Source organism: Alligator sinensis, unplaced genomic scaffold, assembly GCF_000455745.1.
Source record: "Alligator sinensis unplaced genomic scaffold, ASM45574v1 scaffold309_1, whole genome shotgun sequence".
Lineage (NCBI taxonomy): Eukaryota > Metazoa > Chordata > Crocodylia > Alligatoridae > Alligator > Alligator sinensis.
The window spans coordinates 1,548,137-1,563,032 of record NW_005842080.1 but is presented as its reverse complement, the minus strand read 5'-3'; the positions used below and the strand labels follow the sequence as shown (position 1 = coordinate 1,563,032).

The window sequence follows — 14,896 nt, the reverse complement described above, 5'->3', positions numbered from 1 at the left end:
AGCTAGAAGCTCTTGCATGCTTATACCTCTGTATTTTAGTTCCACTAGGAAGCACTTCATCAGTGCTCAAAAACATAGTACAAATGGCTCGACTTGTATCAAGAGCAGCAGCAGCATGTTTTTAGAAGTTCTGTATGCCCTCCCCAGAAATGCAGTGGAGTTCAGCGCTCTAAGAAGTACAGCACAGGACATGAAGCCCAGGAGGCATGGGGCTAAAATAGGTTTAAGCAACCTTTCTTCCCTCCCAGTCCTGACCTCTAGTCTAGAAGCTGAGGCCTCCAGTGAAAGTCACTCAGCCTTAGAGTCAATCTCCAAGGACTTAAATTCAGAGAAGCCTGAATTGCAGACGCATCTCTTGTGGCTGCTCTGTTCTACTGAGGACCGTCCAGCATCTCTGTGGTGATACATACTGTGGCTGTGTCCCCAATATACCTCTCCTGGTTCTTAGTCTGATGCTGACATATTCTTCCCACTCCTTGCTCAGACTTTACATGTTGTCTTCTCCAGGTCTTCGAACTGGATCCTCAGAGGGTTGTCTTTACACTTGTCTTCCAGAAAGCTTTTCCTGGATTGACTGTGAGATTTTATGGTCTATTCATATCAATCCAAACATTTTACCGTATGTAGAGAGGCTGGGAATTGAGGTAAGAATCTCACCCAGTCTCAACCAATCTTCAGGTTGTCAGATACTGCACTACAAGCCTGATATGTTATTTATAATATCAGTCTATTGTTCTGGAAATAAATATGATGTCACAAATGTATCATCATGGGTCCTCTCTCTCTTTGCAGACACCTTCTCTGAGGCCTCCACAATATGGTTAAGGCAGAAAGGTTCAGCATAATAATAATAAAAAAAAAAAGTTTTAGTGCTGTTTTGCACATGAGATAAAGCAGCAACAGAAGAGCGCAAAATCAATTTGTTTGTTTCCCTTTGCAGGTCATCTTTAAAAATGGTATCTTGTCACCTAGATTAGCACAGGAAAAGAAAAAGAAAACTATCTGATCTAGCTGCGCTGTGGGGATGGGGTGGTAAAATTCCACTTCTTATTCATGATGGGTTAATTTGAATGAGAAAAGGAAGCAGGATGAATGGCCCTCATGATGGTCTTGTGAGAATAAGGGACAGACAGAGTGGAGCCCTTGTGGGGTTTTACCAATTAGAAGCTCACAGGGTAAAGGACTCGTATTGCATAAAAATATTAACTTGAAAGACACTATTTCACTTGTCTGCTGCAACCACATCATACATATTAAGCTGGAATTACGTTTATAACTGAACCGATGTCATTTTTATTAGTTACTTCACAATTGCATAGTTTGTTCTGTTTCAAAGGCATTACAGTTTATTAACTTAATTTTGTCCTGTAGTAACCAAACAGTTACAGAACGAAGACGTAGAGAAGGAAACAAAAAGCTTTTTCACTCCAAAGCTCCTGATGTGCGTTGTGCAGAGTTACACAATCTCACAAATCACTGATTATAAAATGGACGTTTGTTGAATGCATTATATGCTAGCCCAGTATGAGACATTCAAAAAGCTAACACTTGGCCACAGGAACAGACTGGATGACCTCAAACCATTCCCTGCGTGTGCTATGCTGTAAAGGATACCAGCCATAACTTGGTGATAGCAGTAGCACCTAGATTAATTGTGGATCAGGACCTCATTGAGCTAGGTGCTCTGCTAACACAGAACAAAAAATCCCAACTCCAAAGAACTTCCAGGCTAAGAATGGTCCAGGATTTTCTTATGACATCAGGAAGCCACTCAAAATATGTGGAACTGTTTTGAGAATGTATGCCCGAATACTGAACATGCATCAAGTTGGCCATAAATTAAAAATTGACAGAAAAAATTGATGAGACAAATAATTAGCAACTTCTCCTCATTTCTTGTAGAGAAAAATCTCTGCTTTGGCTCCCTAGCTGACTGCAGCATAAAAAGGAGGATTTTAACAGAAGTGCCATGGTTATGTTGGTAAGGACTGGCTCTAACCATACTCAACAGCTACAGTGCAGTCAAGCTGCATCACCCTGCAGTGGAGACACCATCAGCAATTGGAAAGAGGTGAAAGCAAAACAACAGGGAGCCTACCAAAAAGCTTGGTTCTAAGACCGAATCCAGCAGTCACCAATTTTAAATTTGGGTTTCCTTGTTGCATAGAGTGCTCGTATTGCTCTCACTGCCTCTTTATTGCCATATATTTTCACTGTTTTAGGACTTGGATAGGTTTTCATTGGAATATTGCCCTCTATTTCAAATGGGAACATGAATGAGACCTAAATGAATATGTGGTTTTAGTAAACTTGGAGAATTAATATAAAATGCAATCCACCAGAGTTCTTCAGCGAGGTCAAGGTTGGTGTATGAGCTTCTGTACAAAATAGCAATAGCAAATAATGCTATCTGATCCTTTGCTTTCATAAGCATAGTTGTCTTTTAAGTCTTATTTTAAAATACATCCACTAAGGAGAAGTCATCACCTCACTATTTCCTTCTTAAGGTAGATAAGCAGGAAAATGTTAAATCCAAATAGCTAAGGACCTGTGTTAGCAATATAAATATCACAGATTTTTCAGGTACCCTCATAATTAATATTGTTTATTCAAGTCTCAAATATCTGCTAAAATGCAGAATGATTCATGGAAATAGACAGCACATGCACACATGCACACACACACACACGTGTAAAATGTGGAGTTGCACAGCTTTGCCAGTTCTTAAGGTTACCTTTCACCCACAATGTTGTTCCACTACTTCCAAACATACAAACTGTAGAAAGTACCAGCCTTTTTCAGGAACATCCAATAATTTTAAACAACTGAAATATTTGTTTGAACTGTTTTTAACAAATTTGTGTTTTCAACAAACTTATTGCTCCTATTAAAAAAGCATCTGCTTTTAAATGGCAAAGGCCCCCAAACTGAGTTTTCCTTTTTTAGCCTAAAATGAAAATTGTCCATTCAGAAATGCTACCACGCCAAGTTATGGGAGTTGTAGTTCCAGTGCCTTCCCCATGATCCAGGGTTCCCCAGAAACACTACATTTCACAGGATGCACTGCAGTCCACGACTCCCATGATTCAGTAAATTAAGTAGGAAAAAGAGAGAAGTTAGGGCAGAGCTGCACTTTATAGACAAACTAATTCAAAGATGCATACACTTTTGCAAGCAACAGGTTACTTTGTCAGATGAGATCATGATAAACTATAGGTGGCATATGTGGACAGTGGCCTCAGTGTGATGTAGAGATAGCCAACTAGCTCATGTACCCTGCTTCTTGGCAGAGTAAATTAGTTCACACTGGGTATGTGTACATGAGACTTTACTGTGGAGTTGAATAATTAGCTTTGCAGTAAAATGTCACTGTCAACAAGTGCGATGCTATTAGGGTGGAGTATGCTAATTAACTCTGCCATAGGATAGTACTATTAGACACAAGTACCATCCTGTGGCACCATTATTTACTCTGCTGCAATGCATGAGTAGATGCTGAAGGGGCTGGCTGGGGTATGAGGATGTCTCAGTGTGAAGGCTGCCTGCCAGCCAGCCCCTCTGCAGCATGTTGACCCAGGTCAGAACTGCACCAGAGTTTATTCAGCCACAGTAATTGCAAGTGTATATGCACTCACTGGGTGTGTCTGCAGGGCTGACTAATTAGCTCTGCAGTAAAGCATCACAGTTTGCCAGGGCTGATCTACAATTTTGGGGGGCCTCCTGCAAGAAATAGTTTTGAGGCCCCTGCCCCGAAGAAGGTGGTGGCAGGGGAGGGGGGGGGGGGGCAAGCGGCTGGACGCAGGGAGCCCCTTAGCTGCAGGGCCCCCTATAGCCGCAGGTTTCACAGTATAAGACAGGCTGGCCATGCAGTCTACATGTGCATCAGTATTAAGGTGCAGTAAATTAATTAACTCTGCCATAACGGAGTAGTTACATGAGCCACAACGCACATGTAGGCTGTGACAGGAGAGGGCTGGAACACAAGGGTGGTACAGTGCAGGGGCTGCCTGCCAGCTAGCCCGATACTAGCACCCTTGTGTCCCAGCCAGCCCCCTGCCACCCAACACTGTCAGCCGGAGCCTGGGGCTGATTCCCCAGGTCAGCTACTCCACCCTGGCTTGAATTGTTGTGGTCCCAGGTACACAAGTAAACACTGCACCCAGAAAAAAAATTGTCCAGCTTAATAGCACATGGAGATGTACCCACTGTGCTCTATACTGCTCCCACTAAACTGATACAGGGGCCTCAGCGAGCTATTTTACAGTTACCTCAGACATGTCTATACTAACACTACATCTACTCTGTGACTGTAGGTAGACAGACATTGAATCAACTTTTTTGTATTATTAAACAGGGTTTTTTTGTAAAAAATATTGTAGGGGGGAGGATTGGGAAATACCAATGAATGTCTTTTTTGTTATTATTTTTGTCAAAACTTCTCATGGAGAAAAACAACCCAACTCTGGTGCCCAATACATGCAAAGCAACCAATCGGTATGGCATGACACTATGACCTCACTGTTACAGACATAGCTCTGTTCCCACAGGCTAAACATGAGTTTGAGAATTGAGAGATCTTGTATTACTAGCTCTGTCTCTGACTCACTATGGCCTTGAGAAATCACTCAGCTTCTCTATGCTTCAGTTATTCTGCCTACAAACTGGAGATAAATGTTGTTTACCTGCTTTTGCAAAATGCTTTGGAAGATATGAATGAAAAGTACTTGGATACTATTGTAATGAAACCTATATACCTAGCTAGAATCCACAGACATGCCAAGTGTTATTACTGCTTCTACCGCCTTTAAGAACAGTACTTCTAAGGATGATGTCATATTAGATATGGCAGTGGGTCAAAGATGAGTAAAATAAATGCCAGTAAAATATTAGGATTGGCAAAAAATTCAAGAACTTCATGCTGGCAAGAGTAAAATGCTGCTGACTTGCAGATGGCAACAAAATGCTAGAGCCAAAGCTCTGTGAGCCAGCACCCACTGTTCACCCTGGGTAATTTAGAAACATTCATAACATTCTTAGTTTAGTATTTATTCCATCCATGATTTGGTTCAGAAGCCTTTAAAGTCAACCCAATACAATAAAGGATATTTTCCAGCTCATATTTTGCAACAAAGAAAAGAATAGTGGAATACATTTTTCCCAAACCATTTAACATTCTCCAGGGAGATATGATTTCCTTTCAAAGTGAACTACATTTCAATCCACAGGACATTTTTATTATCCATTTTGAACGAAGTAATTGACTCTTTTGGAAGCAGCTGCCTCATTGTCTCAACATCAATTAGCCACTGAAATATTGTAAGGTAAAGTGAGAACCTGACAAGACATAGGTGAATTCCCTCTAGTCACTTTAAATAAAATCCTCTTGCTTTACTCAATTACTTGAGTCTACCAAAACACAGTATCAATATATTTTAATGTGTAACAACCCAGTGGCTATATCAGATTCCAGGAAGTACAGAAATATATCTATGTGCTAATGAGATGCACAAAATTTCTATCCTGGGTAGATACATATTGAAACACTACACACAGCTGACAGGAAACATGCTGTACATTATGTTTGTGCAAGCATCTGCCAACAGTTATGGTAATTTTCATCAGACAACAAATGGGATGAGGCCTTTATCCAAATGGAGCACCCTTAAGTCTCACTGAAGCTCATAGACAGAGGATGGCCAGTTCATTAAGTCTGAAAATATTCCCTAGTATAGTTCTTGCAGCATTTTGGACCATCACTGAAGAGTATCCTGCTGATGTTGTAGGGATGGATGGGGGTGGGCTTGGGTTAGATGACATCAACTGTGATGACAGCACAGGTGAACAGATGGGAGGTAAAGTCTTTGTTGTACAGGAGCCAGATACACTGGAGGTGTTTTTTGTCACTGGACCACTGCAAAGCATCCATCACCACATGCCAGAGAATCTGACCCACGAAGTTTGGTGTGCCCTAATTTAGATTCCTCCTGTGTCCCGTTCCAAGAGGAGAATCTACAGGACAGTAGTTTGGAAAAGTTTGCCATTAACAACTAGCTAGGCTATTACCTGATGCTTTTCTATTCATTCCTTTTTGTAAGAGAAAAATTAATAGCCCATGATCCTCTGTGCAAAACCAATGTAATCAACGTCAGGTTTGAGAGATTAAACTGCCTTCTTATCAAGAAAGGCCAGGAAAAATCTATTTACAAACTTGATAAAAATTTCAACAACAAAAGTGGTACACTTGTTATAAAGATTGGAAGGAAGGGGGCATAGATTAATCATTACTGCAAATGTGACTGAACTGCCAGTATTCTTATGATGTGACATGATCATTACAGAATGAGTACTGCAGAATAACATCTGACTAGTAGCTTAACATACAGTAGCATTTCAGTACTCTATTCAAAGGAGGAGGGGAGAGGGAAAAAACAAACACGCAAAGTTTCACAAAGTAAATGATGACCTTTAAATTAAAACAATATGAGCATGGTTTCAGATGCACTGGATACCCTGCCTTATTTGAACCCAAATCACTTGAATGTCCTACACTGCATCAGCCAATAGGAAAACAGGGATGTAATAGGCATGAGGAAAAATGTGGGGGACCACAGCCAGGGTCTGCCAGCCTCTGCTGCTCACCCTCTCACAGGCTGAGCACCCCCTGACAGGGGCTGCTGCGCCCTGGTCACACAGGCCCCAGCTGGAGCTCCATCAGGGAGAGAGGGGGGCCATGCCAGGCCAGCACCTGGCCACATGCCTGCCCCTGCTGCTGCCGTGGCAGGGGGGGAGTGGAAATCCTGACAGGGGCAGCAGTCCCAATGGTGTCCCAGGGAGCACAAACCACTTCCTGGTGTGGGGTGCTGCAGGCGGGACTAAGTTGGGCAGAGCTGACATAGCCTGTGTAGGGTGGATGGCGGCAGCAGGGCTGGCTACAGGGGCTAAAGCTAATAGTGGGGTGGCCATAGCCCCTCAAACCCCCCTAGAGCTGGCACCACTTAGCCCCCCATAGCCACCCCTGCCACTGCCACTCAGTCTGGCTTAGCCCCATAGCCCCAGCTATTGGCAAGGCAGGCAGATGGTGGGGCCAAGCTAGGCCAGGGGGGCAAGGCCCTCCCCATCTTGCTGCAGCTCAGGTTGGGGCCGTGAGAGCTGTGCACCCAATTTGCTCCAACTCCCCACACCCAGGCTGGGCCCAGCTAGGAAGGGCTCTGCCCCCACAGCCTGGCCTAGCCTGGCCTGACCCTCACCCGGGGCTGCAGCTGGGGCTGGACCTGTGGGGCTGAGCCAGGCTGGCCCATTGGTGCTGCCAAGGGCAGGTGTGGAGGGGCCGAGTCATGGGGACAGGGCCCTTTTCAGCTGGCTGAGGAACGGGCTGGGGCTATGGGAGCTGTGTGCCCGGTTCACTCCCAGCTCCCTATGCCACAGGGTGGCAGGGGGCTCTGTGCGGCACTTCTTCAGTGGCTCCATGACAGGCAGGTCTGGTCTGGATGCAACGAGCCAGGACCAATCTGGCCACACAGCTCCCGCGGGTCCAGCCCAAGCCACATCCAGCTGGGAAGGGCCCTGTCCCTGCAGCCCAGCTTGGCCCAATCCAGTCATACCTCTGGGGCTAGGGCTGCGGGGCTGAGCCATGCTGGCCCATGGGCACTGTTGAGGGTAGGCATGCAGGGGGTCAGGGCTCTTCCCAGCTGGCAGCGGCTCAGGCTGGGGCCACAGGAGCTATTCACCTGCAATACTCCCAGCTCCCTGCGCCCAGGCCAGAGCCAGGCTGTCAGGGGGCCACTGCAGCGGCCAGTGCTGTCCCTATTCTCCTCCTCCCCCACCACGGGCTGGGGGAGTGTGGTCTGCGTGGCGCTGCCTCAGTGGCTCTGTGACAGTTGGGCCTGCCCTGACGGTCGGGAGCCGGGAGCGATCCAGGCACACAGCTCCCATGGCCCCAGGCCAAGCCACAGCTGGCTGGGAAGGGCCCTGCCCCTGTGGCCCGGCCTAGCTCGGCCCCTCTGCACCCACCCTCCGAGTGCCCGTGACCCAGCCTGGCTGAGCCCTGCAGCCTCAGCCCCAGGCAAAGCAGGCGGATGATCGGGCCAGGCCAGGCTGGGCCAGGCCCTGGGGGCAGGGCCCTTCCCAGCCAGAGGTGGGGCTCAGGCTGGGGCCACAGGAGCTGTGCACCCCAATTGCTCCTGGCTCCCATGCCCAGGTCAGGTCAGGCTGCCATGGAGGGCTCTACCCCTCCTTCTCCTCTCCTGCCACACGGCTGGGGGGAGCTGTGTGTGGCACTACCTCAGGGCTCAGGTCTGGAGGAGCACAGCACTGGGCCCTCTGTAGGGGTGAAAACTGGCCGCTGTGGGGTAGGTGGGGGAAACTCTGTGTTCCTGGCTCCCTGCGCCGAAGCCAGGCTGGGCTGTCAGGAAGCCGCTGCGGTAGGCAGGGCTCTTCCCTTCCTCCTCCTCCCCCACTGTGGGGCAGAAGGAGAGAGGGGTCTGACCACGCCTCCATTCTCACTGCTTGACCCTTCGGTACCAGGCGAGGGCTGGGGTCTGACTACACTCCCTCCCCTCCGCTCCAAATAGTTTGGCAAAGGCTGCTTCCCCCTCCCCATCCTGACACAACCTGCTGGGGTCCCTGCAGCCCAGGGTGGGGGTTTAAGCCCATCACAATCATACTCAGGGCTGCCAGGGCCTGGCCATGCCCCCTCTCTCAGCTTAGCTTCCTCTAGCCACTGTGGCAGGGAAGGGAGGGCTCACTCTAGTGCCCTCTGGCTTCTGGCCTGATCCACTGCAAATATATGCCTGCATTTCCGGAAGCAAAAGTGGATGTCTATTCACTTGCTAATTTGTTCAATCTACGCGGTTTAGAGTAACCTGAAAAGATTGAATCAATATTGGCGTGGGCTGTTTGAATGTCTGCCCCTAGCCAGGAAGTTCTGAACTACCATGTAATATGGGTTCAGGTTGCAGTTGCTTCCTAGTAGGTATGTACGCTGGGTTCCTTCATTGAGAGACTGGCATGCACAGTTGCAAATGCTTACATCATGCAAAGTCTAACCTGCAAGACCGTTCATGCACTGAACCAGAGAGTTAAATATTGCAAAGGGCTGACAACAACATAGCTTCTATACATTCTCTTAAAGGACACAAATTTCAATAAATCAAGCAAATATGCCCTCTTTTATCCAACTATTCCCATCTCAACCCTACATCTACCAAGTGTCTCAAATACCACAGCCATGGGTACATCTAGAAGGCTCAAAGGTGATAGAATGAGTCTCCATTTGTTGATTTTCTACTACTGCTGACTTAGTCAAGAATGGGACAGGGTGCTCTTTCTCCACCTTAGATAATAATGGTTAATGAGACTTTGATCTTCTTCCCCATTATCTTTATAGTCTGTCTGTCTCTAGCTGTCCAAAGTACCATATAAGACAAAAGCCTCATGTTTCAATGAGTATTTTCACCATCTAATCTCATTGCAGAGCCTGTTTATTTTGTAAACAATTATTTCATTCCATGATCCTTCAAGCATGATCTGATTTGTTTTTATAATGTGTGCTTGATATAAAAACAGTAAAGCTCCTGAATGGTTAACTTGAAATCAGAGCATCTCTGATCTTTTATAAATAATGCTCAGCATCTTTTTGGATGAAAATCAAAGTCTCACATCTATTTTCTGGAGTGTTCCCAACCCCCCTACTTTTTGCTTCCACCTCTGCAATCTTCCTGTAGACATATCTAATATGCCTTTCAACCAATGGCCAGCAGCTCTCCTGGACTGCTGGAAAGATGATAGTTTGTTCTAAATCGATTTGGGCCTAAAAAATTGAACTAAAGGAGATGCTGAATGAACATCAGACATCACAATGCGATTCACATACTGCCTGCAAATTCTCCATAAGGCCATGACCATGTATAGTTAGTCCTTTCCTTACCATTGCTAGAATGAACCTCATAATCTGAGTAACAATTGAGATGACACAGCTTTTTTCAGTTTACACTGTAAAAGAGGTCTTTAGGCAGTGGCATTTGTCTCAAAACTTCTGGTTGCATATCACAACAGCACAGGGAATGATATCAGTAAAAAGATTAGCCTGAAAGAAAAAGCTCTGTGACAAGGTCCACAGTTTTCAAAGCCATGAGAAAAGTGAAATTATATATTAAATAAGTCAGCTAGTAACAATGTAGTGTTTGAAGCCATGTCTTTATAGCTCCAGTAGAGAACAGACTAGTACAGGGGTGGCCACCCTGTGGCACGGTTGTGTGCAAGACTCATGGCAGATGGCCTGGGGGAGGGGTGAACAGGTCACACAGCAGCAGATAGGGCAGGAAACAGAAAACAAAGCAGCAGATGGGGCAGGAAGCATGGGGCAGGAAGCAGAAAGCACAGCAGAAAGTAGAATATCTCATCACATAAGGGAAGGGGATGAGAGTGGCACTGTGGGCAGGACACCCAGGGCAGGTGAAGGGCTAATCGGTGGCATACCTGCCAAAAAGGTTGGCCCCCACTGCCCTAGCAGATATTTCCTAACAAAAGGCATTAAATCTGAGTCGGGGAAATTCTGGTTCCCTTGAAGCCAACAGGAGTTTTGCCATTGACTCTACTGGAGCTAGAATTTCACACTTAATATCCACTGTATTTTAAAAGTATTTAAAAATAAATTGAGCATTTACTCTTCAGTAGGCCAAGCCTGAAATAAAAACCTGTGCAGGACAGAAGGCTGCCCATGGAAGGTTTTCTAGCAGAGTGAGAATGCTGCATCTCCTGGTGCCATTGCTACCAGTGTAATTACAGCATGTTGGAGCAGCCTCACTGCACATGTATAGGTAAGTGCCCCAGGTTTCTGGATGAGAGTTGGGCATAAACACAACAGAAAATTTTAATGAAACAGTGTTTTTATATCCATAACATTTATGAATCCTACAGCTAGGCTGTTCAGATTATTATTATGGCAGTAACAGCCATAGTAGCCCCAATCAGGGCCCAGGGCCCCACTGTAACAGTACTATGCAAACACAGGGGAAAAAAATGGTCCCTACTCTGAGCTGCTTACAATCTAAGTGTACAGGCACCCAGAGCTGTCCCTACGGGGGCGTGAATCGGGGAAGCCGTCCCAGGCCCCGCACTTTGGGGGGCCCCGCAGAGCTGGGCAGAGAGGCTGCGGCTGCATATCCCCCCTGCCCGCCTGGTGGGTCGGACGGCTCTTTGCCTGTTCCAGACAGAAGTTCCAGCCGCCACCCGTCTCACTGCGTCTGGTGTGCCGGGGCTTTCACTCCCCGGCAATAAGTGTGCCATGGGACAGGAAGGTGGCAGGGAGGTGGGCCCCGCACAGGCTGCTTTGCCCCGGGCCCCACACCCTGCTGGGATCGTCTCTGCAAGTACTTATCATATAATCCACAAATTAGTTAACTAAAATAGTTGAGAAAATATTTTGGGGGTCTAACTATACTATAGAGCCATGCTACACCATGCCACCTTTCACCAAGCCCTACCAGGCCCTGTCAGCAACAGTTCATGGAAATGCAAATAGTACTGTAGGCTGAATTTTTCCAAATATTGCAAACACATAAGGGGAAAAGCCTCAGTTAATGGAAGCATAAAGTAGAGCCCTACAGGATGTTGGCAGGAGTTTATATAGATTTTACTACTGCTCACTAAAAGGCAAACAATTTAATACTTTGCTCTTTGGCATTTCCTTAGTCTTTGGACTTCTTTTTAATTTGTACCTGAGGACTTAGATTAGCTGGGAAGGGTCATGATAGAAATTCCTATTTCTACCTTTCCTCTTTATGTTTCCTTTTGGTCAGCCTACACAAACCCAAGTGGATTGCTTGAAGGAAGAGGGAAAAGAATGACCTTTTAATTTAAATTCTCTCCTTGAGGGATCTGACTGCAGCTAAATGTGTTCAGCATTAGCCTCTATTTTTCACTTTTAACCAGAGGGAGTGAGAGAATAACAGCACAGTCACCCGTTTCTAATTCTACTCATGAACTCTCAGACTAACGAAGATGATGGAAAAGGAACACACACAAGAAAATTTGAGTCACAGAATATGAGATTTGCTCTTCAACCCAAGAATTCCTTTGGGAAAAGATGGAGAAAACAGGTAATGTTTTTCATGCAAGCCTGCATATTCATCCAAGCTTGCATAAATATGCAAGCCTGGATTCTCTGTTAGCCAAAGTTACGTGCCCCAAAACTGAGTAAAAGTAATGTTACTGAGATTGCAAAGTCAAGTCATTCAGTGCACAGAACGGAACTTTTGTGGGGATGAACCGTTACGTGGTGAAGGACTCTGTTGCGTATAGGTCCCTTTTTTCATTTGCTACTGAAGTTCCAAGGCGTGTAAATGAGACGGAGGATTTCAAGAATAGGAAGGAAGGTCTCGCAACCAAAATACATGTGTGATACCCTGAACAACTGAATTTTACATTCTATCCCTGCCTCTGCCATAGAATATCTATTTAAGTGTAGTCAAGTTACTTGGGATTTTCCTACACAGCCAAGTGCAGGTGTGATTGGAGGCAGACTAGCTTTAATGTAATTAGCACTGGTAACAGTTGTGGTGAGGATACAATGGCATGGATTTAAGGGTAGGTTTGCAACACACGTAGTCACCTAGGCACACTAGCAAAATAGTACATCCCACGCTGAAGCTGAGTGTACCGTATCTTCACTACTTCTGTTATTGAGGTACGGATAGTGTGCGTATGTCTGCCTACAATATTCACACCTTCATTCAACATGTTGATCCACACCTAAAACAAATTTTCAGAGGGAGTCAGTCATTAAATGTATGTCACTAAGGCTAGGAACAGACATTGTATTTGTCCTTGGACAAGTTGTGCTCGTGTTTGTCCCAGAACAGAACTATTCCAGGACTGGCATGTACACACATGTCCTTCTAATCAGGGTTCAGCGAATGGTTGAATGAACAGCTGCTTCTCTGCCATTGATTCAATTGTGCAATCCCAAGACAACTATTCAGATGTTCTTTATGATGTCCTACGATTAACTGTCAGTACTTCTTACCCTGTGAACTGTCACAACCCAAGGGTGTGATTTTGTTTGTGTGCGCTTCGGCACTGCTAAATTATTTCCGGCTTGCTAGCCATATAAGAGGCTTGAGTGTTTTCCGCCCAAGTTGGAGAACTCTGAGGAGAACCCCGCAAGGGAGGACTCCACAACCATCTGGAGGAGGAGAACTTCACGTCTTGTGAAGATCTCTAAGCGCTGCGGAGCCTATCGAACCCAGCGCAGGCTATAGGGGTCTGATCAACCTCTGTCCTCTCCCCGTCGCCGAACGATCCCTCGACGAACCCCTTCCCTGCGCACAAGTTCCACGGAGCCTAGCAAGCTTCGTGTGAGTCTATTTCTTGCCAGCTGGAACAACTGACATAGTTGTTCAGACGACCGGACTACCTCAGAGCACAAGTTCCACAGAGCCTAGCAAACTTCGTGTGAGTCTATTCAGAGCTCTTTTGTACGAGTACTTTCTTCGGTTGGCGCGACGGGCTCGCGGTTTAGAACCTCCAACCGGATGGGCTAGAAGAGTGTTCACAGGAAGGAACTCTAGTCCGTCTCTTATCTTTTCTATCTGCAACTGTAACTCAAGCAAGTTTTCCTGCCTGCACCGCGACCATCTTTGGTGTAAGTAAACAATCTTTAAATCAACCATTACGCGTCTGTGACTAATTCTAGCCCGTGCGTGCCTTGCCGCCGCACGGTCTCCTCTGACCCCGTGTGCCCGGGCTGCTGGCCACAGCCCGCATGCGCAAAGACGGGTCCGCATATCGCTCCCGGCTCGCACATGGCGACATGGATGAGATCGGGAGGCGGCCCGCACATGAACCATTTTAGGATTTATGCAGGAACAGTGGACTTAGATGGCTGAACTAGTGCACCTTGCGCTGGGATAAAATGGTTTATTCCAGGATGAATATGATGTCAGTTTGTAGGCTAAAACCATCATTTTATTGGTGTATTTGACCCTGGATTCTGATCTGCAGAAGTTGTAAACACACAGAACTACAACTGAAGTCAATAGGAGCTGTGCTTTGAATACATGGAGTATTGTATGACACTCAGGACACTGAAAAACCAGATTCTGGACATCTCAAAATGGCTCAGTTTAATAGTATACTTAGTAGACAAAATTAGGAGATATTTCTGAACTTAATCTGTGCTTTAGTTCCCCATCTCTGAAGTGGGGATAACACCCATTAATCTAGTAGAGTGATTCATTTCATGTTTGGAACAGGACCAATCCAAATGGAAGCGTTTTATTTCATTTCCAGGAAGGGTGGGGCTTCCCTTTCTTAAAAAGATAAATCTAGCCATTCAAACTTGATATATTGCTTTGAAATTTAACAAGTAAAAGTAATTTTAAGAAGTAAAAGTAAATTTTTTTACTTAGTTTAAAAAATGCCATATTTATCCATTATTTCCACCTGAAACGATTCCCTGAATTTAGCAAATATTTGCAAATACCTTCTGAGTGTACCGTATCACAGCATTTTCAACAAATAAATCATCAGGGGAAAAAAAAATCAACTCAACTGTGGTGCATTTTCTAGTGGCTGGGGGCGGGGGGGGACGTTGTTTGGTTGGTTGGCTGTTTGAAGAGAACGGAAAAACCAAATTCCATTATGTGGCATAACCATTCAGGTCATCAGCAAAATTAAAAACTTCAGAGCCTACAGACCTCTGTTATTTGAGTTAATGGAGTAAATGATATTGATCTTCCATATGTTGTGGGATGGGACGGTGCCAGAGGATTTCATAAATATTTGCTGTCACTAGTTGGGACTCTCCATTCCAGTGCCAGTGTCTTCAATTAGCCAGTCCTTGCTCGACTCCTCTGAAATCTCATTCCAAACTATGTCTTGATACTAGCACTTGCTA

At 45.7% G+C, this 14,896-nt stretch overlaps 1 long non-coding RNA gene across 1 annotated transcript in view; it reads right to left on the bottom strand.

The window, feature by feature from the left end:
• Nucleotides 1-5,784: 5,784 nt before the first annotated feature.
• The window catches only part of LOC102386836, a 22,987-nt gene continuing 13,875 nt past the window's right edge, over nucleotides 5,785-14,896 (bottom strand). Inside the window, exon 3 of the long non-coding RNA XR_323840.1 lies at nucleotides 5,785-6,009. This is a non-coding gene — a long non-coding RNA (uncharacterized LOC102386836). The remainder of the gene's footprint in view (nucleotides 6,010-14,896) is intronic.